This window comes from Hylaeus volcanicus, chromosome 8, assembly GCF_026283585.1.
Source record: "Hylaeus volcanicus isolate JK05 chromosome 8, UHH_iyHylVolc1.0_haploid, whole genome shotgun sequence".
In the NCBI taxonomy this organism is placed as follows: Eukaryota; Metazoa; Arthropoda; class Insecta; order Hymenoptera; family Colletidae; genus Hylaeus; species Hylaeus volcanicus.
In genome coordinates this window covers 11,396,839-11,419,296 of record NC_071983.1, presented here as the reverse complement: position 1 = coordinate 11,419,296, position 22,458 = coordinate 11,396,839, and the positions used below count along the sequence as shown (strand labels likewise).

The 22,458-nt window shown below is 36.3% G+C and overlaps 1 long non-coding RNA gene and 1 other non-coding gene across 2 annotated transcripts in view; one reads left to right on the top strand and one right to left on the bottom strand.

Annotated features, from left to right (window-relative positions):
- Positions 1 to 22,458, top strand: part of LOC128881109 (uncharacterized) — a 95,908-nt gene that overhangs the window by 43,170 nt on the left and 30,280 nt on the right. The window contains exon 2 of the long non-coding RNA XR_008457997.1: positions 18,555 to 18,642. This is a non-coding gene — a long non-coding RNA (uncharacterized LOC128881109). The remainder of the gene's footprint in view (positions 1 to 18,554; positions 18,643 to 22,458) is intronic.
- LOC128881684 (U12 minor spliceosomal RNA) lies at positions 16,888 to 17,037 on the bottom strand. Its single transcript, XR_008458152.1, has one exon. It is a non-coding gene; the product is annotated as a U12 minor spliceosomal RNA (small nuclear RNA).

Sequence of the window (22,458 nt, the reverse complement as noted above, 5' to 3'; positions counted from 1 at the left end):
TTCGATGGCGGCTGGCAACAATTTAAATAGCAACTTCAAATTCCATGAAATCGATCGGGCACTCTTATGGGGCAATGAACCTCTAACGAGTCTAACTTGTAGTTTTATTGAAATTAAAAACAGATATGATAATTTTGTACTAGTAGTGGCAGTTAAAAATTTATTTTTGTTTGGACTTTTAACGAAGGAGGTTCGATTAAGGGGATAAATTACTTTTGATATTATTATTGAAGCTTGAACATAGCTTGGACGCTATGATAGATATACTGTATAGGAACTTCGTGGATGTCATGTAACATTTACCTTTAATTTGTAACTGATTTTATTATTTGATACAATTATTTTTTATCTCTAAAGTTTTCTCTATAGTTCAAACCATAATTATTACAAAATAGAAATCGTATATCGATATTTCAATTTTAATGCATTATTGCAACAGAGCTATGATGGGTATTTTTAGAAGACACCGTTTCGGTGTATAAAGCAATGATTACAGTATACGTGTATAACATTTCAAACCAATTCCTGTGTCAGGTATCACGGAAGCTACCTGCAGGAAACCTACTTCAAAACTCTCTTAGTTTGATTTTATTTCTTCCTATTTATAGATTTCTTAATTCCAAAGTTTACCTACCAAAATTTATTATTTGTCTTGTTAGTTGTCCACTTACAATGCTCATTTTAGGGAAACCGATAAGGCTTTTGATATAACTTTTGATACAATAATATTCAAAACTTAGTGTTACCCTACATTAATTTTTTTGTAGAAAATCCTATTCTAAGTTGCAAACTATTTCCAAACACTTGGATGCGATATTCGCGCCAATAGGGGAAGAATAATTGCTGCCAAACAAAGTCCGTCCACAGATCAGAAAATTCTAAGCGACATTCGTACGATTTAAAAATCTCGTTTCGTCAAGGATGCTCAAAGAAATCAAAAAGTCAACGAAGGCGAGCAATGTTTGGCAACTTCTCGGATAAGAACGCGTTGCGACAAGCTGAGCGGGAGGGGAGAGGGCCAAACGAGGTAACTTTTTCGGTGACCTCACAGGCTTAGCTTTCACGTCTTTTTCGCGAATATGTCTCTGGGTGGAAGGATGCCCGCCAACATGGAATTTCATTCGACGTGTTCGCGGGAAAGGGGCATACACGTCAAAGAGATACCATCGTTGTTTCCATCCGGCCGTGGAAAATGTTGCATACCAGATGCGTGGCGGCTGTGGGTCCCGTGTGTTCGAGTTCATGGATTCCGTTGAATTTTTTGGCAAAACATGTCTCTCTCACTCTCTCTCTCTCTCTCTCTCTCTCTCTCTCTCTCTCTCTCTCTCTCTCTCTCTCTCTCTCTCTCTCTCTCTCTCTCTCTCTCTCTCTCTCTCTCTCTGTCCACTTCGTGCCTCGAATGAAATTGCTTTGGCCCTGGCCACCATGCTCGTGCATTTTTGGATCGGTTCACCGATCGACGCCGCAATGGGTTGTGTTTTGGGCTCGATTTTCGTGGCAAAAGTGACGTTGGAATTCATTATACCCGCGATACGAGGATACTGCAACGAGGACCAAACGTTGCAGCTCGAATATTACTTTGTTCTGGTGAAATTTATTTGTATTACGATGTTGCACATAAGCGTTTCTTTGAAATTCTTAATATAATTGTTTTAGTTGGAATTCTAAAGGTTTGCGAAACTTTGTTAGTTTAATTGTAGGTAATATTTTGAATTTCAAAATGAAATAAAAAAAAACAGGAGTTCAAACGTACATATGTTTTAATAAACAGTGCTTGTTTTCGAACTGCCAAGTACTGATCTCTATTATTCGCGCAAACAAAGATATATGCAAAGTGAGCTCGACGCTACACTCATTACACGAGGATGCAGTTTGCCAAAAAAGAAACTTCACTTTAAAACAGTTTATTATTCCTTCTACCATTCTACACTCTACATTATTCTACCATGGACGTAGATCGTAGTTTCTACAGTAAATGATATACTTTCAATTGATATTTATCGTGATTTAGTTTCCAAAAATAAAACACGTAGGATCGATGGTAACCGCAATGTGTTGCATGAACGTGCTGGATTTTCGTGGCTGTGGAACAAAAGTGACGGTGAAATTTATTATACCCGCGGTGCAATTTCCTCGGTGCATTGTTTGTGGGTGTGCGCCGCGACGGTTACGTATGCACGGTTCGCGTGTATCGATAAGTGAAACGATAGCGATAACGGTCCTTATCTTAAATACGTTGGAAAAGAAGTGCACGATTACGAGCACGAAACGCGATTTAAATCCTGGTGTTTACAAGAAAATAGAGAATTTCACGAATAAAATGTCGTGCAATTGCTGTGTCCAAACTTTAATATTACTAAAAAGAACCCGACAATTTATTTATCGAAAGTGGTTGAACTCGTTAGAGTAAACTAATTTCATAATAAAAACAATATATGATTGATGAGTTTGTCGTCAGAAAAATTGGGAATTTTATTTAGAACAAGAAACTGCAGTTTCATTCACTCTAGACAAACAAAATGTTTAATATTTTGTTCTAGATATTGATTAATTTTGTGTTACTTGTTTCGAGTCTTGCAACAATAATTTGTTTCATTTAATTTATTCAAAGTATTATGGTTTGGATGTCTAACAATATTTTTTTATATCATGGATGCAATTGAACGAATGTAATTGAAATCATTCTAGTATAAAATCAACACAAACATTAAATGTTACATTACTTCTTTTTAACCACACGTTAGTTGAAATCCGAAACGATTAATAATAAAAGTGGAGATTGTTACTAGAAAACCTCTGGCTTCCACTTGTTTCTGTTTTGCTAAATACATTGTCAATTAATAGTAATCATTTCTTGTTACTATGACAAGTCAACGATCATAAAACTAATTAAACAAGCTACCTTTGTTTACATTTAAATGGACCATATCCTGTTTTAGCTTTCATCGGAAATGTATGGAATTCAGAAAATAAGAGCAACAAAACTTAATCGAACCGATACAATACCAGATTAATAAAAAAGCGTATCAGGAAATGCAAAGTAGTGACAAGAATGCTCATACAAACCTGCAGCAATCAAATCTTTTTTGCGTCGTATCTAGTATCATTGAATTCATCTCCACAATTCACTGGTACTTTCAACTGACGTTCTATTCTTTCCAAACAACTATGCTACCTGTTTATCTACCTGTTTTCATCCAATACGCTCCAACCACTCTTTTTTACGCAAAATTCACGCCTTTCTCCATTTCATCGAATGAAAAACAACACCATGCGTTATCTTCCCCTGGAGGACGAGTTGAACAAGTTCGTCGCGTACTGATGATGACCAATGAGGTCTCTCGGAGCATAGCCAAAAGCTGGTCGCTTCGTGTGAGGTTTTTTTCACCCAATAAGGGGTGCGCGAATGTTGTTTCTTTTTCTATACAAATTCTGTACAAACCAGTCCGGAGCGCTTTTAACGGTTTGTAAACTCACGCACGAACGCAGTCGTCGATCCGTGACTCTTATCTGTGATGCGTGTCATGCATGGCGAGCACGTTTCCGGTACTTCTCTGTGTCTGCAGTTGCACCTATCTATTGACCCGCCGTTCGCTGAGCTTACAGTTAAACCGTAAGCCATCGTAACACTTCGTCAGCACGCATACCCGATTAGAGCAACTATCATTTCTTACTTGGTCGTGTTTCGTTTTCATTCGCGAACGAAGAAGCGTTTAATTCCCCTCGGAATAGTAAATAGTGGAGAAACCTGAGTTAGGTCTACACTGCGGAGCATAACTATTGCACCCTACTAATACATTCAAATGTATGGGACTTCTGAATGGATATGAAAAAAGAACAATTACATCGGCTGAAAAGATATGATAAATAATAAGATTTATGTTAATTTCCCTGGACTTGCTTTTCATCTCATACATTTGACTTTATTTCATAATGACTAAAAAATCAGAAACTATAGCTGTGCTCCGTAATGTATTTGATTGGTGCAAGTTTGTATAGACATTTTTGTGACCACTAACGTATTGTACTTTCGTATCCTTTCGCGAGAAAAGAGGTGCTTAATTTCCCTCTGGGCAGTAAGTAATGGTGAAAACCGGGAAAACGTGGATGCATGAGTAGTTTGTTAAGAATTAAATGTTATTCGCGACAACAAATCGCGTGCAGAAGCTGCTTCGAGGACAGGTATTTTAAACGAAAGCGATCAATATCCGTTGAAGAAAATAGATTTCACCTCGAAGACCATTTGTCTTTACTTTCTTGGGTGATGGCGTTGGAAGAGTTACCGTGTGCAATAGATTTACACTCTTCAGCACGTCCGCACGCTGTGAACAATGCAGATCTGGGTCGTTTAACAGTTCAATAAGCATACTGTGAGGAGCTGCAACGAACGTCCCTGATTGATGTTGACGATGCTAGAGAAATTTATATGACGGCATTGCTATTAGTGGTTAATTTATGTGATACGAAATACTGATTTGATTAACTTTTCGGGCTAGGGATATAATAAATGATTGTTTCGTAGGGCATATAATGAAAAGAATCACAGTAGTCGTATCAAACAATTTAGCGGAATTGCTTTCCAATTTTGATTTTAGTATATCGTTCTACAAAAATAGAGAATTCTTTGTTCAAAGAGAGAAAAGAGGTACAAGTTACAATTTCGAAAATTACTATATCTACGAACAAAATTCTTACAGTGAAAAGCATAACTGTACCAATAACCACAGATTTCGTATTATTCATTTCATATTATTATTAAAGTTAAGGTATAGATGAACTAAATATAACAGGAACGTAATTGGCCAACACCGAGTGCCATCATGCACCCCAAAGCATAGTTGATCCATCTCTTTGTTGTACCGTGCTTTGCTTGACGTACCGTGGTTGAATTGTTTATGTTAAATTCTTTATGCAAATTCATATTTTTATATACACAGATATCGAACAGATACGTAAATTAAAGTATGTTTTGTTTACCAAATATTGCAACGTATATTTTAGTTTTTATATATGGATACATTTAGTAGTCTACATATAAGCGACGATCAGAACGCGACTATTCTATCGCGGCTCGTTTCCTTGCAACAAGACCGTGTTTAAACGTCTGTACTCGATAGTTGGCAGAGTTAAAACTCGAGCTGGTATGCGGAAGTTTCGTTTAGGCTGGTGAAATAATTTCGTCAACGGTAGTTGTAGAATCTCGATGGAAGAGCCGGTATTGATTCGTGTTGGCGCTCGGGAAGGTGCTAAAATGATTTCGTCCGAGCCACCGTTTGCGAATTCATTTAATTACGGGAACCCCGCTGGCTGTTTGGCTGGCGATCCTTTCAGCGACTCTTCGTACGCGTGGTTGTTAATAATCTAAATGGAGAGAAGACGAATGTCGAGGGAACACGGTTACGTTTCCGTGGACGTGCCGTTGACAAAGGAGAGCTTTGACGGCCGGTTGTTAAAGACCCGAACTTCCCTCCTTATTATGGTATCTTCCACGTTAGGACTTCGTGCCACAAAGGAATATTGCACTGAAATAGCACGTGGTACTGCTACACAGTTCATCTCGAGTTTCTTGGTAACTTCACTTTTCAGCAGGGAAGCATACTTTTGTGTATTCATCAAGTCGCGTATGGAACGAGCACTTGGAACCTTCAGTAACTTTACCTATCATAATAACGTCTCGTGACAAATTCTGCGGGGATGCAATGTATACAATTTGAAATGCTCGGTACAATTTGTCAGATTAACTCTTGGTTAACTGACAGTGGTCCAAATGGATTTCAAATTTATCTTAAATTTTTTTTGGTGTTTGTGTATTACCTGTGTGTATTGTTTGCACCGTCATACATTCGAGAAAAACATGTAATACAAAATATTTATATTTATTCGAGTAGTCTGTACAGTATAGGTACTTTTTATTTAATACAAAATTTAGAGAAAGTGTTTCACTTTGCAGTAATTTTCTCTGTAACGAAGATGGTTTTTGCTGGAGTAGATATGATTATACGTACCGTTGTATCTATACAACTTTGTAAATTGAAGTTGAAATATAATTATATTATTTTCAACTAGAAAGATGACTTAGAATTAACAGTCGTTACTAGTCGTACTTTTTTTCGATTATTTTTAATCACTGCTTTTATCGTGCATTGATTATACACTAGCTCCTCGCAGATTACACAAAGCCCTTGTTATGCAGTAACAAAACGTAACTGTTGTATTATTATAATATATTGTTTATATCTACGCGTTGCCATCTCTTATAGAGGAAAAAGTGTTCGTTTTCATTGGCCATCCATTCGTAACTTACATTTAAAACCTGCTTGGCCGTTTGGGTATTTCCAGAATTTATTGAAGTAGCATCATGAATAATACTATAAACACTTCGATAGCACAAATATTATGGCTACGGGAAGTGTACGTGAGCTAGTTACTCTCGAAAAATAAACTTCTCACTGGGTCTATTTCTAATCGTGATCGTCGCTTGTGATACAGTTTTAAACAACACTGAACAGTCTATTAGTGACTGGCCTACTTTTTTGGCAGGGTAAAAGATAAATAAGCTGTCATTTTTAGAATAGTTACGATCTTATGGAATGGAACTTAAGTTTCAAGAAGTAGAACTATAGCTCGAGGCTTTTATAGTATTTTACTTAAATTGGCGACATTAGCAATGTTTTAACTATTAAAAAATAATCGATATCTCAACAGAAGTTATAGATGTCACTTGTTTCATTTAGTAAACACCATCATTACATTACATTCTAGTTGAAAAATTATCCAAACGTATTACTTGAATGTACGTATTCTTTTTTTTCATCTTGCATACTTTTTCTCCTTATTTATGATATACTAGGTGTTTTATCAGATATTACCACCATGGTTATCATGTGTAGAGGACAATATAACAGCATGATTTCGTAACGACACTAAAATTAGAATATCTCTTAATTAATGATTTTTTTAGTATAAATAGGTTAATACATTTTTGTAGAGGACATTAAACTGCATCGACTGGTGTAGTACAAATATATGATCTCATTAAAAAAAATTAATAACATAAGAATGTGTCTTAATTGAAACCATTCAACCATTCTAAGACATTTTTCACTGTGCCTAATAACATTGGCATAAATCAAGTTAAGGTTCTGGTATCTGGTGAATCACCCTGTATAATGTATTAAATATTTATTAATACGACTGTTTTGCAACGACGAAAAAAAAAAACTACATTCCGAAAGGAATTAAACGTAACAAAAATTCTTTGTTCACACATTCTGGGCACAAATACTTTCTTTGTCTTGTGGCGCCTGTCAAAGAGTCCGTGAAACGCTGGATTGTCCTGCGGTGCAATTGAAAAACAATACAAATAGTATGCATCAAAAGTTGCGCCGACAGTTCAATAATACCCCTCTAACGGAAAACATTGCAACGCCATTTAACGTTCATCGTATCGTTATTGTCGTTACTCGGTCCAAAAAGGATGCTCGATAAAGCACGCACAAATATCCGTCGGACAAACTGCAGCCCATTGTAACGCAGCTAATTCGACCACGCATCGAGAGCCATTCGTTTATCGTTCGACACATAGAACGCGTATGAGGCAGAAATTCTATGGGGGTTGCGCGTCCTACCGCGAAAAGCGTAGTATGGGGACCGTCTCCTCTTTCCACCACGTGGATACGAATGAAAATCTGACTGGTTAACGCTACGGGGATTGTTATTTCGTTAGTAACGTCACACGCTCTTCTCTCCTAGCGGGACTCGTATACCGCGATTAGGGCGCGATAGCAGCATTCAAATACAAAGGGGTCGCGGGCGCTACCTTCTGTTGTCATGGATAACACTTTCGACTATCATCCACGTTTCTGCAAATTATGTTCACCATATATATTTCGGCGACCATCGTCGACTTGGTTCTCTGTACTCGAATTCTTCCCATTTACGGTTTGATCCATTCGCTCGAGGCTGCTGGAATTTTGGCAAAAATACATCAACGAATGCAAAACAGAGTTTATGGAAAAATAAACTGTTTGAATTTTTCTTTGTTGTGTATTTGTTAGGAACAGGGCTTCTAGGGAAATCTACCTAATTGTCGTTCTTTTCCAAAATATATTTAAATGAAACTTATTATATTTATATATGTGACTTGATTTTTATTATCGTTTCTACACGTTCTTTTTAAAAATGAAGCATTTTCTTTATATATTTTTCGAAATTAGAATCGTTTTGCGTTGTCTATCTTGGCAATAGATTCCTTAATTTATTCAGTAAATCTACAAGTTTTATAACAAATATGAGTCATATTACTTATTGTTATATGAGTATATTATTTTTTTTATTTGATAATTCAATCTTTATTCATCAACGCATTTTTATTCAGATGTCTAATTTTTTCTTAAGCATTTTGCATTTGCATCGACAAATTCACGTATGAATATTTGTTCAAAAATTCCGTGGTTATTTTATAAAGTGATTCACAAACTAAAATTAACGCAAATATCCCAATATCTTTGAAGAGATTAAATTGATCGATACTCGAAATTTTAACAAGCACGAATATAAGTGCATCCAGTGCATCCACACCAGTATATCGTATCTGGTATCTGAAAATGAAGACGTACCAGTCCCTTAAATTATTCGAATGGGTTAATGCTCGATTGGAGCGGTAGGATAATTTCGACCTCGATAAATAAATAATAGGTGAAAGATACTGCGTGTTACTCAACTCAGATCTACTCGAATCAGGACACTGGGCTCCAACGGCCAAATTGCTTCTTCCATTTTGTCTTCATTACCATGGTATAGAGATTCTGGCTGATGCAGCGTTGCACGAGTGGAAACTGCATAGTCAATGGATAGTCGATGCATAGTCAATGCTCTATTGATTTTCTTTTAACAGTCCCGCGCAATGGAAGACGAAACTACGATCAGGACTTTAACCGTAGACTGATCTGATTTAATTAAATATGCGAGTGAAGGTGTTAAGTTAACTTGCTCCCAAAATATTACTAGCGAATAGTAATTTTATCTAATCGTTTATTAGCGAATACAGACTGAAAATGGGACAGCAAATGATACAGCAAAACATTTTTAAACGACGATAGGATGAGTACATTTTAAACCTATTCTACTGCTCGGAAATTAATATCTTTTTAGGAATTCTTTTGTTCTCCATCCAGGTTTAATGGTCGCTGCTACACAGCCTGCAAAGCTTTTTAATTTTGTATACTTAATGCTTTGACGATGGTCTAATTTATGACTTTATTCTTTCCAGCACAAGCTATTCACATAAATAAATCGTTTGCTGCACCTGGTAATTGAAGGCAATTGTCGATAATTACCGCGGTAATACACGAGAGGGAACATAATGAAATAACGATCGTTTAAGTATATGGGAATGACTTTATGAACAACGGGGACGGTAATTGAGCAATAAACTCTTACTTCTCGAATCAGGCAGCTTCAGATTCCGAGGAAAGTGATATAATATAATTATCTTCTTTTTGCTTTCGTTCGAACGTCGAGACTTGTTGCTTGAGTTTGTTCTATTACGTAGCAGGATATTGCGCCCATATACGTTTATTTTTTGTTAATTAAAGCAAGGTATATGTGTTTCGTGTTATTAAAGTAATATTAGCTGCGTACTTATTGATTTCACACTTGTGTTTTTTATATGAACGTCGAAGCTAAATTTTATTCTTTTATAATTTTAGAAAATAAACAATTCTGAAATATTGCCCAACTTACAATTTAACAATATTTCTTTGGGAAATTCCATGCAAAGTACTTTACTAATATATGGATAGAATATTTTGATTGCCTTGCAGAATTAAATAAACAAGTCTTTTACGAGATTATGGAGCGATTACTGGTTTCTAGGTCAGCGAGTAGTACTTAGATATAGCAATTCCAATAGACCGCCATAGTGCTACGCAAGCACAATGACCTAAAGGCTCGTTATAAGTTTCAATTTTCTCTTACCGTGCGACTGTTTCCTTTATTGAGTCTTAATGTGACTTGGGCAATAGAGATTGGGAAACGTAGACTTAGAATGAAAGGCGGAACCTATAAATAAGCGTAACGTTGTGCATATAAAAAACCGGAAAAATCCATTGTAAATAATAAGCAGAAGAAAGTGGTGCACGATTAATTTTACAAGAACGCTACGGTCGTGTTACGTGAAAGAAGAATTCAATCGATTATTATAAAGAAAGTAAATCTGTAACGTATGAGGGTATTGCTCGTTAATTGCAATAAGAATAAATAATTCATAATTTAATCATGTTTTTCATAGGAATTTTATTCAAGTATTATATTTGTTCGCGACATCGGTGCAAATTCGTCTCGAGTTTTCCGGATATACCGAGCCTCGTGTTGTATTTTACACCTTCGCGATACGATACACGAGGAAACTCATCTATTAATTAAAATGTTAAACTTTCCCAATGGGAGCGTGGTCCGCTATATATCCATCGCGGTTGCCTGAATAAGACATGAGATACATTGGTAGGGCGTCAAAATAACTATCCTCGTAAAACCTGGTTTCAAAACAACTGAGTATCCGTCATTCGTGACGTAGGAGCACCGAAGCATCGATTTATTTTTAATGGAGAAATGCTCGACGCAAGCATAGTTTATAGTAGCTAGCTTATCGAATATAATTAAATTGTAATATTCGTACAAATAATAATGATACTTGAAAATATTACTTTTTGTCTACTTTTTCTGTCAGTTGATTAGTTTGGTCACTTACAAACTTATCGTACATACACATTATAACAATGGTTATCTACCTAGGTTATACATGCAATCAGTACTAACCTCGTTAAGAATCAACATTCCAAGAAGGAAGCATTGAAAATGTGTCAGTTCTATAATATTATTTTAGTAAAGACATTCATATAAAACACAAGTGTGAAGTCAATAAATGCATAACTAATACATATTACTTTAACGACATGAAACAAATATACCTCATTTTTATTAACAAGAAAATAAAACTTCCGCGAGCCCACGACGTTCGAAAGTAAAAAGAAATTCTCTTGCTAGCTGTTGTTCGTAACTCATATGAAACTGCAAGATTATCATTTATGACAGAGAGAAAGAACGAAAGGAAAAGGAAAAATAATGATATCGTCGAGGTATGATTGAAGATGATTCTGAAAAGTCGGCTGGTCTTTTGTGTACTGCAATCTGCGGGGGATTTAAAAAGTTTGCGCGATGACGGCGTGTCGTAATGGAATTTTCTGTTGCAATTGTGTAAATGCGTTTAAAGGACATCGAGGCGCGCACCGTTGCTACGATAATGTGAAAGTGCTTCGGCCGTTATTCACAGGGACACAGTATAGGAATGCACTTATCCAATCGTCGCGGGCACGCGTGCACGATTCTTTCGTTCGCATGCCAGCACGAACGGTGTTTTACCCTCCTCGGATTGGCAAGCCTAATTGCTCGGTTTCGTGGGCGATTCCCGATGGCAGTAATTGTAAGATTACCACCGAAGTGGTGCCTCCGCCGTGAAAACAAGATAATCGAGCATCCCGTCCCGGCTCTTAAAAAATGTTAGCCGAGTAACGGCTCTAACGAGAGTAAGCATGCATTTTTTCGCGCATTCCATCGCTGCAAGCTTTAAAACGTTGCCGAGTACGGAACACCCAAAAATCGTACGTCATTTACAATATTGCGTGAACCGTAACACGAAGAAATTTGTTATTTTTCTGTGTTTTTAAGGGAACAATTTTGATTATAAATTATTGTTTAATTCGCAAATTTTGGAGAGGGTAGATTATGAGTTTTCAATATCGACCATTTTTTAACGTTTTCACTCGATTCAAATGGATAACAACTTATTCATTTGTATCAATTACGGCATGGAAATTCGATTTCACCAATTTCACATTTTCAGTATTTTACATACATCCATTTTAAACGTGGAATTGTGAGAAACTTGCGTTTAGTTTTAAATTACATATCTCAGTTGTTTGTTTTTTTTCAGAAACTCAGAACGAGCAAAATGAATTTTCCATTCTTTTTCCATATTATTTTTAAAAAATCATCGAATTAGCTGGTGTTGTGCTCTACATAAAATTACTATATCGAAGTCTTCCAAAATTCTTCGTATAGAATTTTGTAATAGACTTTCCCGAATTGCAGAAAATGAAGGACTTAACAATCAGAAGTTGATTATTCGAAGTAACCTTGGAATGTATGGACTGTAAATATTATACATTGGCATACAGTATTCATCTCGTGACGCTTTAACGCGGTGCAGTCTGTTGTAGAGCGTCACGCCGCGCCGTCCCGTTTGTTTTCCATTGTCCGCGGACAATGGAATCTTCGTTCGATGAATTATTACGTATAGTCTCGACTGCACGATGTATCCACGGATAATATCTGCCTAACCCGAGCTTCATTTTCCGGTGCTTTCGCAAAACGCACAGTCAGCTTTCCGATCCCGCGTTCTCTTGATTCTATCGTGCATACGTAACGAGGAAAGTCCGATCCCGTCCAATCAGTGATCTCGAAATACCGTTCTAAGCTCGCTCTTTCCACCCCCTACGGAGTCCCCATACGTATACGCATGCATAATGCATGCGAAAGAGTCTACACATGGGGTTGCAGCTTCTGGCGGAGTGGCACGGGTACGACTGGAAAGATTGCACTTGTGGCTGCTGCAGTTGCATTTTCGGAACCCTGGGGTAAAATCATTTCAACGGATTTACGTCCAACGCGGCGTGCTCGTAAAACCTCCGATAACGTTGCCCGTTGCCCGTATGTAGCGCATTTTCGGGAACTCTGTTAGCTGAAAATTAGCTTCCGCGCGAAGCAGACAGCGGTGATTTTTCCTCAGAGATAGAGAGATCTATGATTTATCTCGCGGTTACGTTGAAAATATTATTTACAGAAAATTGTACAAACTGTACAAAATTCAGCTGTAATTAAAAATCTTTTGTAAATTTTATTTAACGTTGACTCGAACACTTTTGAGAAAATATTTATACAAATATTATCAAACTTATACAGACATTTGTCTGCATCATGACAAATGTATACATTAAAGTGCGTGTCATAATAGACGTGAAAAATGGTACTACGTAAAAGAACAGGAATAAGAAGTACGTACATATATTAAATAAAATGTTCAAAAATATACTTCCTATTTAACGCGTATCTTCCTTTCTTGTTCGTAATACCAGTTTTCCACATTGCGACACTCACCTTACTAAATTTATTTCTTTACAACATTATAAGATGACTTACATCAAGGCAAAGCATTGAAAGTACGGATACAAAATTTGCCGAAGTAATCATGAAGCTAAATAAGAATTACCCTTTTAGTCTACTAAAACCAGTTCAATTTATTCCGATCATTCCATATGGACCACAAATCGTGAGTTTCTAGTCAAATGTAATCAGTTTGTCATCCCTACGTAATATTTATTATAAGCGAGATCAACGCAATCTTTTACCGATCTTAGTACTCGATAATTTAGCAATGATCGCGTCGTACTTGTTGGTCAAACCCCATTATCCGTCTAACACGGGGTTCCCGGTCGTTCAATGGCCCTTAGAACCCTAATACGAGCGCAGTCACCCTAGAATTTCAGGGGATGAAAGCGGATGATCGCGAACTGCGTCTACATCGTCCAACGATAACGTTCGCGAGGCTTCACAATCCAGGGATTTCGCCGTAAGGATCGAGATTGGTAGTACGAAATTATTATCGATTATATGTGACGTCTTGTCATCGTAAATCTTAGGAACCGCATACACGAAAATTTCTGGCTTAAAAATAAAAGAACAAAGGTCCCTTAGAACAGACTTGAGCAGTGATTAATTAATTTTGCGATTAAAATTGAAAACCATAGAGAAATCATGAGAATTAGAAGGATTAATCAATTAAAGATCACTGAGTTTCATCTGTAATCGTGAACAATATTTGTAATTTGAAATTAAGTGTTACTAGCTTTTTTCAGTTTCTTTTTATTAATTTCATGATTATTGTTTTCCATTGTCCACGGACAATGGAATTTTCGTTCGATGAATTATTACGTATAGTCTCGACTGCACGATCTATCCACGGATACGATCAATTATTTGATGATGTCTGGTAATTACGTTCGTTTTGATTTATTAATCATTATTTCTGAACTCCGTACTCGGTAATATTGTCTCTAATAATTAATTGGCATCTTGATCGCATGATAATCAGAATTTTTAGTTATTAAATAGATTACATTTTGCACAACACTGGTGGTAGACAAAATACTCGTTGGATTCGTGTTAGGTCGTCGTGTGTGTAACTACAGAGACAAAGCAGCTGGTAAAATCTTACACTCATTTTACAATAGTAAAGTTCTATAATTGGTACGCGTTTGCTTCATTCGTTGACAATTAATTCAGATTTGGGAGTTCCGATTTTCAGAGGAGGGAGTGTAATTTCCGTTTGAAAAAATGCGGGTGGTACTTGATAGCTATTATCCCCGACTACTCGTCTTTCGTAAAATCACTTATATTCACGCGTCAAAAGATCATTAAAACAATACGCCGTTATGACGCTCAACGTGGTGTAGCGTATTGTCTTGTTCTCTGTTCTCTGTAGAATTCAATGAAACTCGGAGGTAGAATGATTCTACTTAAGTAGAGCACGCGTCACTGCCCTATGGACTGCTTCCTTACATTTTTATATAAATTAAATGAAAATTGATAACTCGTCGAATCCTATCGTATCGATTTTATCTTTGTAATAAATTCAGTCAGCTTCGGAGTCTTGATTCAACGACAAAGTTTTTGATGAAGTGTAATTGTAATTAGCAGACTGCGGAAGTTTATTAAAATTTACTTTACTACTTTACTTATTTTATTTATAGTTTCGCTTTGTAAGTGTTGTAACATGTGTTTGATTTGTTCATATTTTATACATTTATGTATTTGCCATAAATGCATAAATGTCCGCAGTCTAGTAATCGGATATAACAAGAATATATACAGGTAGCAGTATATTAACAAATACTAGAATAGATACGATACCTGAATAGATGAGACAATTTTCTTTAGAGAAATGTCTATTAAATCTCTCTGAAGCTCGCACCTACTTCTCCTAACCTTCCTAATATTCATTTTAATATTAAAATTAAAATTCGTATTTTTTGCACGAATTTTTGAATTTAATATTCCATTTCACACGCGTCAACATCTTTTGTTTCGTTGAAATTGCCGATATTTTCTCGTTGCTATGATAAAAATAATTAGCAACCCTCCCACTCTCGCCGACAGTATCATACCCTACAAAAACATAGTTTTCCACTTAGTAAAAGTACACACTTCCTCCACGCAATCTGATACACATGTCGTAGTTCGTTATACGTCATGACACGTCCAAGATATTTCGTATCTCTTATTACAGATTTTGTAATACATCTTGTTCCCAATATCTGAATATTCCTATCGATGTCTCGTATCTCGAGGCTGCCAACTTGAACCGCATAAATCATTCTTTGCGCATTGTCTCTAAACGAGACATAAGTAGTCGAGAATTATACGCCGGTGTACCGGTGAAGAATGCAAGAAATGTGTGGCTACGATGTTAAACACCGAAGCGGGAGCGGAGACCGAGAAAAGGTTCACGAAGTGTGTCTGGCCTCTCCAGGGACATTTCCCTGACAAATGCACACGTGCGTAATGGAGCTTACGAGTTGCATTACAAAGCTTTCGCACGTGTTGCAGTTGCAGCCGAGGCTTGCGAGCTTAGGACTGTGTGTGTGTGTATGTGTGTATGTGTGCGTAACGCGTCGTCGAGATAAAAGCATGGTCAGGTTCTGTGATTGAGCATCAAGAGGTGGTACACGCGGGCAACGAATCCGGTTTCGATACAGAAGTTATGATTTTCCATTTCTTCGAGGTCCTTGACCTTCGAAACATAACTTGAAACTTTGGTGGATCAATTAGTCGTATCAATTTTTTGAGTAGATTCATATTTATCTGTCTCTTATATGAAGAAGTCTATATCGTCTTGATACGTTTACATGTTAGTGTTTTATAAAGTGTTGCATTTTTAAATTCATTCTTTTTAAAGGTATATTCAAGGCCATCCCAAGGTCATGGTACACTGGGTCGTTGAATTCGTTTTGACACGGACTATATGACACTGTTAAGTTAAAAATGCAAAAGTGCCAGTTAAAAAAATGAAGGTGACCTTGACAATACTAAAAAACAAAATTGTTTTCGAACCCTTTTTTAATTTCAATATATACCCAATCGAAAACTGACCAACATTAGTTTAAAATATCTTTTTATCGGATTATCCCAAGTATTTGAAAAATCGTGAGAAGTGATACGTGGGACATCCTGTATAATTCAGTAAAATTATTTACAAAAATTAAAAAGTATTGATCAAGGAATTCATTTCATTAAAAATCTAAAATTGGAAAGATTAGAAATCAATTGATTTATAAAATACTTCCATCGAAAGGACTCGAATATATTTTGGGAGATCTTCGCTGGAAGAATGACTTCATCGATTTGAAATGATGCGTGCGCATGGAACGATAGTTAATACCACCCAGAAGGATGCTTTTATTTAGATTAGTGAGGCGTGTACCGTTGCGAGTAGCCTGAGTCATACGGAAAGAGATAATGCAGAGTCTGAAACATGAAAATTATTATGCAAGCGTATCGATCACGCAATAAAAATAGTAACTGTAGGAAGTACTTATGTGACTATCATCACGTGTTCGTAAATAAAATTACATTCTTTCGTACAGTAAATACATTTATTGTGGATAAACTCTGTTCTCTAATCAAGTGACATCGAATTAATCCAGATTGAGATAATATAGTCATTTGCTTTAGAATAAAATGTTGTTAATTTTAGTTTTCAATTTCACATACGAGGTAGATCGCTTCACCCGACTGCGCGAAAAAGTAGTTCGCACTGCCCTGGGACGACCTTTGCCCCTTCAAAAATATGGTCGCTTGATAATGAGCATAGCTAAGCGTTACCAAAGCTCTATATTTTCCTTACTCATTAGTTTAAGGCACGATTTGTTGCCGTACGTGGCTGCCTCTTCAAGCATTAGGGTCGACTCTTTGCTTGCGAGATACGGAGAATAAATGTTGCCACCTGCTGGTGATAGCAAGAAACTAAAACACACGTGGCGGGGAATTCAATTTACAATACCAAATAATGAACACAAAATTAATATATCAAATCAACATCTTCAATAAGATTGTCACACGTGTTAAAAGTATTTCTTTTTTCTGTACACCTTGTGTCATTGTTGTGACTTTATAGTCGTGGTCGAATCAAAGTACGACTGAACTTTAATGATTTAATATTGTTATCAATAACTGAAATATTATTAGAGATTATATTATTTTCCTTTTCGATCCCTTAGAGGCACATTAAGTAATTTGATTCCATTGTAGCAGACACAAGTGTACTTCATAATAATTAAAGATAAATAAAGTATTCATTTATGATATATAATTTAGAAACAAGAAAAGCATATGTTAGGTCACTTCTTGTAAGGGTAAATGTTATGGTATAATTTTCAACAATTAGTAAATTGTTGATAATCTAATTAGGTCAAAAAAATTCGTCCATGTTGTGATAATCCTTGTATTTTGTTAGACATTATGAGTATAACGATAAACAAATGCAGTGAATAATTGAAATAAAGGATGATGCAGTGTTCTAGATAGTTAGAGATAATGTCTCTGAATCCAACTTAGATTTATTAATTAGAAAGTGCTTACATGATTACTTCACTACAACAAGATTTTGTATTACATCATGAAAATTGCGCAGAAGCATTCTATACAGGTCCTTGGAGTAATGTATACTTAATTTAATAGCTCTCCTATTATTACATTTTTTAATCTCTATATGGAACAACAAATTGCTAAAACGAAAAGAGGTCACGGTCTTTTCTTGATTAGACACCTTTAGAGATAGTACACCTACGCGTAAAGATGATGGAGCTTCTAAGCGAACCCTAATGGTTTCATTATGCCGTAATGAACGTCTCATAATTATATTAGGTTCATTATGCGCGGTGCTTATTAAAATTGAACGGCTGGCCAGGTATCATTTTCTACGAGTTTTATATCGTGACTTTTCCACACTTTTACTTCTGTTGATTCCTTTCACTAACGAATTTTCATTTAGACGTTGAATCACAGTTGAACGTGTTAAGGAACATAATTCTAAAATCACACATCTAGTCGAGAAATAAACAACGACAAAACGCGTTTTATTTAATCGTTCGATTTAAGACGTTTTACTTTGTTCATTGAAATTTGTATCTTGTGAAATATACTATGGGTAACGTTAACTAGTGTACAATAACATTTGGTATATAAGTAATAGTACTTCTTTCGTGTAACATTTTTCTTTGTATCAGATTGACAACTGAGTGTGGTAGTTTGTTGGTAACAATTTTTTCTAGATCCAACAGTTTTGTTAGGATATATTAAGAGACTTCTTTAATAACTTTTACTGTATTTATTACCCAGAATGTTAATATTTAATTCTTTATTTCTTTTTTGTGTTGCAGGTAAGACATTTTTTAATTAATGTTTTACATTCTTCCTTGGAAAATATTGAAGAACGAAAACTACGAAACTGTGGGGTTCGTCATACGAGTAAGTAAATTCCATAATTGTCATTGTGAAATGCATTTAGCGGTGAGTACTAATTTTATTAGAACTTCGAAATGATTTAGGACACTTGAAACCGATGCTTTATATCGTGCAACCTAGTATTTAAAATTCCAGGAGATGAATATCCTCCTTTAACGCACATCTTATCTTAGCAAAATTTGGCAAACTTAGTTGTTTCTTTCTTGCCCGTTCCACCTTTATCGCAAAGAAAGATTAAGCAACCCCACGGTACCATAATTAACCGCGATGTGTCTCTGACAGTCTGATGACAGTCGGGTTGGGGTCAAACACACACACACAGTCCGTTAGCGAAACGCGTGTCTCTGCGTATGAAGCGCTTGATCTCCCCCCACTCTATCCCTTCAACCCTAATTATCTGGGCTGCGCTCCCTTCGGAGATCGTATGCACCCCACGCGTCGCCGAATAATCCCTCGTGCGACTCCACCAGTGCCCACATTGTGTGCAACCTGTGACATTGTTCCGAACACGTTCGCATTCTCCTCCAAAACAGTGTTTCCCAAACCGAGGATCTCAATCAGAAGAAATTCTTATTTTGATAAAAGACAAACAACGTTTGATTTTCAATTTATTCAGTTAATGAAATTATGAGTATTTTACACTTAACAATATAATTGAGTATATTAATACAGATGTATTATACATAACATATTATGTTATATTACACACACATGTATTATAAGTAATATTATTAAGCGTAATAAAATAATTCATGTTGATGGAATTCAAGTTTCTTTTGACAATTAATAAAAAGTATAATTAAAAAGTATGGTCTCATTTAAACGTAATAGAAGTTTCGATTACCTAGATATAGTTTGAAAATATACTTGAAAATGAATAAAATTGATTTTTTCTCTAAGGAGTCCATTTAGAATTCTTTAGGGGAAGTCTTCGGAAAGATGAAATTTGAGAAGCACTGTCCTGAACCCTCGCCCCCTCGTGCGCGCGTGCACCAACCAGTATATGTATACCTGTACATACGTCCTCTCTTATTCCATTCTCAGCCTCCGCTTTCGTCTTTTCTCCCGTTTCGACTCTTGTTTTTCTTTCCATCGATCCCATTCGTGGACCACGCGAACCGCCAGGACTTGTACACACGTCGGCGAACACATTGTACGAAAACAAAGTCCGTGTTTGATCTGCGGCTGCATCTCGTTGATAGCGCGTGCCATTCTGTTGTGCGTGTTGAAATGATGAGCGACTCCTCTCCAGCAAAGATCAGAGCAAATAGAGATGGTCGCGAATGAATTGTGTCAGGTTGCTTCCTTGACTTCTTCACGGATTTATTCGACGAAGGCGATATTATTAATACATTGTTTGAACACACGACAACAACATATAACATATAACAAAAACTCAAATTTTTGTACTTAAAATTTCTTTAAATTCACATTCAATAGGGGTTTCAAACAACTCAAGTGTAGAAGGATTCGTGTCTCAAAATTAAGTTGATTCAATTATTTCTTACCGCTACTCCGTCTTGTTGCTCAAATTTATGTTTACTTAATAAACTTAACGTAGAGCAGCAAGTGCGGAAATACGTTTGAGAGGAAGCACCGTTGAACACTCGGACAAAGTTGAAGCGTAATTTTAGGAGCTACGCGATGCCACCCCGAGTAACGAGGGTGCTATTTGTCGTCGTGTGCAATATTAAAACCAGTCCCCCCTTTTGTTACTTCCTTCATCGCTATCATTTCTTTGAGCGTCGTTGTATAGAGGACACAGATAGTAGACCCTCGTAACTAATGGCGCAACTTGGCGTGAAAATTTTAACTATTAATTGGAATTCTAGTCGACAACGAGGAGACTAACGAAAATCACCTACAGCAAGAGGTATCGAACATTAACACTTTATCTATCGGCCTATTTAGAGACAGTCTGTAATATAGAAGAAAGTTTTCTGTGTTAGTATACTTTGTATATCAGATTTTTATATTAGGGGGACCAGAAAGTAATGTCGTTTCATTTACATTAAATTCAAACAAATAAATTTATAATATGTTTTTATTTTTAATCAATTATGTAATTGTCCTCGTTATCAATAACTTTCTGCCATCCAGTGTGCAAATTTTCAATACCTGATCGATAAAAATTGATTGGTACACGATGAGCTGGTAAATAATAAACAAGTATTTGCATTCGCAGAAACGTTACTTTCTGGCTCCCCCTAATAGTACAGAGGTGATTAAATATTTCAGGTAGACTGATTTTAACCGAACATAATAACGCACATACTAGTCATGAATTTTGACAAATGTGAAGCTATCTATGTATATATCTAGTGTTTACGTTACTTTGATTGGAAACATTGAAAATAATGTCATTCTTCCACTGAAGCGAATTTTCGTGCCGTTTTGAGGTTCGGGATCAATTAAAGGTAACTTTATTACATGTCATTGAATTCGTATTTCTTATCGTAATCGATGCCACCTTTGCATTATGGAATAATTCCTTCGAGTCTGCTTTCCAATTCAAAAGATCGAAAGCAACATAGTGGAAAGACGTAACAAGCGAATATCAGTCCATCTAGGTCGTAATAGTACGTACGTAGTGAAAAGATTATTAATTTTAATTGTGTGGTCTTTTGTTTAGTTTCCTACAATAAAATTAAATAGTCGAAAGTAATAAGAAAGAAATATGTCTGCAAATTGTTCAAATTCAATTGTTCCGAAACAAAGAAAATATAAAAAGAATTATACAGAATTAATGAAAAGCCAGTATCTACAACCACAAGCTCTATAAGTAATGAAATAATTGTTTTCGCGGCTGTTGCGTTAAAACCATCTGAAGATGATGCTATCTTTCAGGAGTGTCCTGTAATTACACTGTCAGCACTGACCATTCTTCAAAGTATGTCACTCTTACATGACTTGGTGAATTCCCCATGCGTCGTGTCGTTGTTAGATCATCACAACATTGGTGCAAAATACGTCACACCACCGGGACATGGTCGCACCCCTTTACAAATGGAAAAACCGAGGGTAGTTAGTAGACGTATACCGAATGTACGGGGAGCACGTATATGGAGATACAGGGGGGCTGAAAACGAAACGAACTCGGTGTAACTCTCAAGGGGATTGATTCGGAACGGTCCAGAACCGTAGGGGGTTCCGTATCGATTGCTGGCACCCACCAAACGCATCTACGCGGAATGCAGGCCTTCACCCTCTGGGTCCACCCTTCATCTTCCGCTCGCCATTGACTCCTCCGATGGATTTTCCATCAGTTTCTGAAAGGTTTTTGCCACGGATAACAACCAAGAAGCGGATCTTTCACGAGAAAACGAACTTTCCGTTGCTGGATTATAAGGGGTTTCCCCTCTATAGAACATTATCGATCAGTCCGACACGTACTAGCCATCGCACGTCGAATCGCACGTTTGGTGCCACGTCAACATTTTTCTCGAACTCGCTAGACATATCGATAGTTAAAAATTGAGAGATGAAAGATTCAGTGTTGGCGCATCTCACTTCTAAGATGAAATTTAGAGGAAGTGTTCTTAAAGAGGAAGGATGTTTTCTAGTAGAGGAAGGCTTGATAAATCTTGATAACGCTTTGATAAAGACGCTTCGTTTTAGGATTTGATGAATTAGAAATATATTTTTTTAATTTATTTTTCGAAAGATGAATGTTTTTGACTACGAAAGTAGATTACAATTTTGTCAGTGGTACTTGCATTAATGTATAGAGAATTTTTGTTCAACTTTTGAAATGCAATTAGTAGTAAATTAATTTTTTCTCATTCGTCAACGTTCTTCATTCGTATATTACATTTTCTT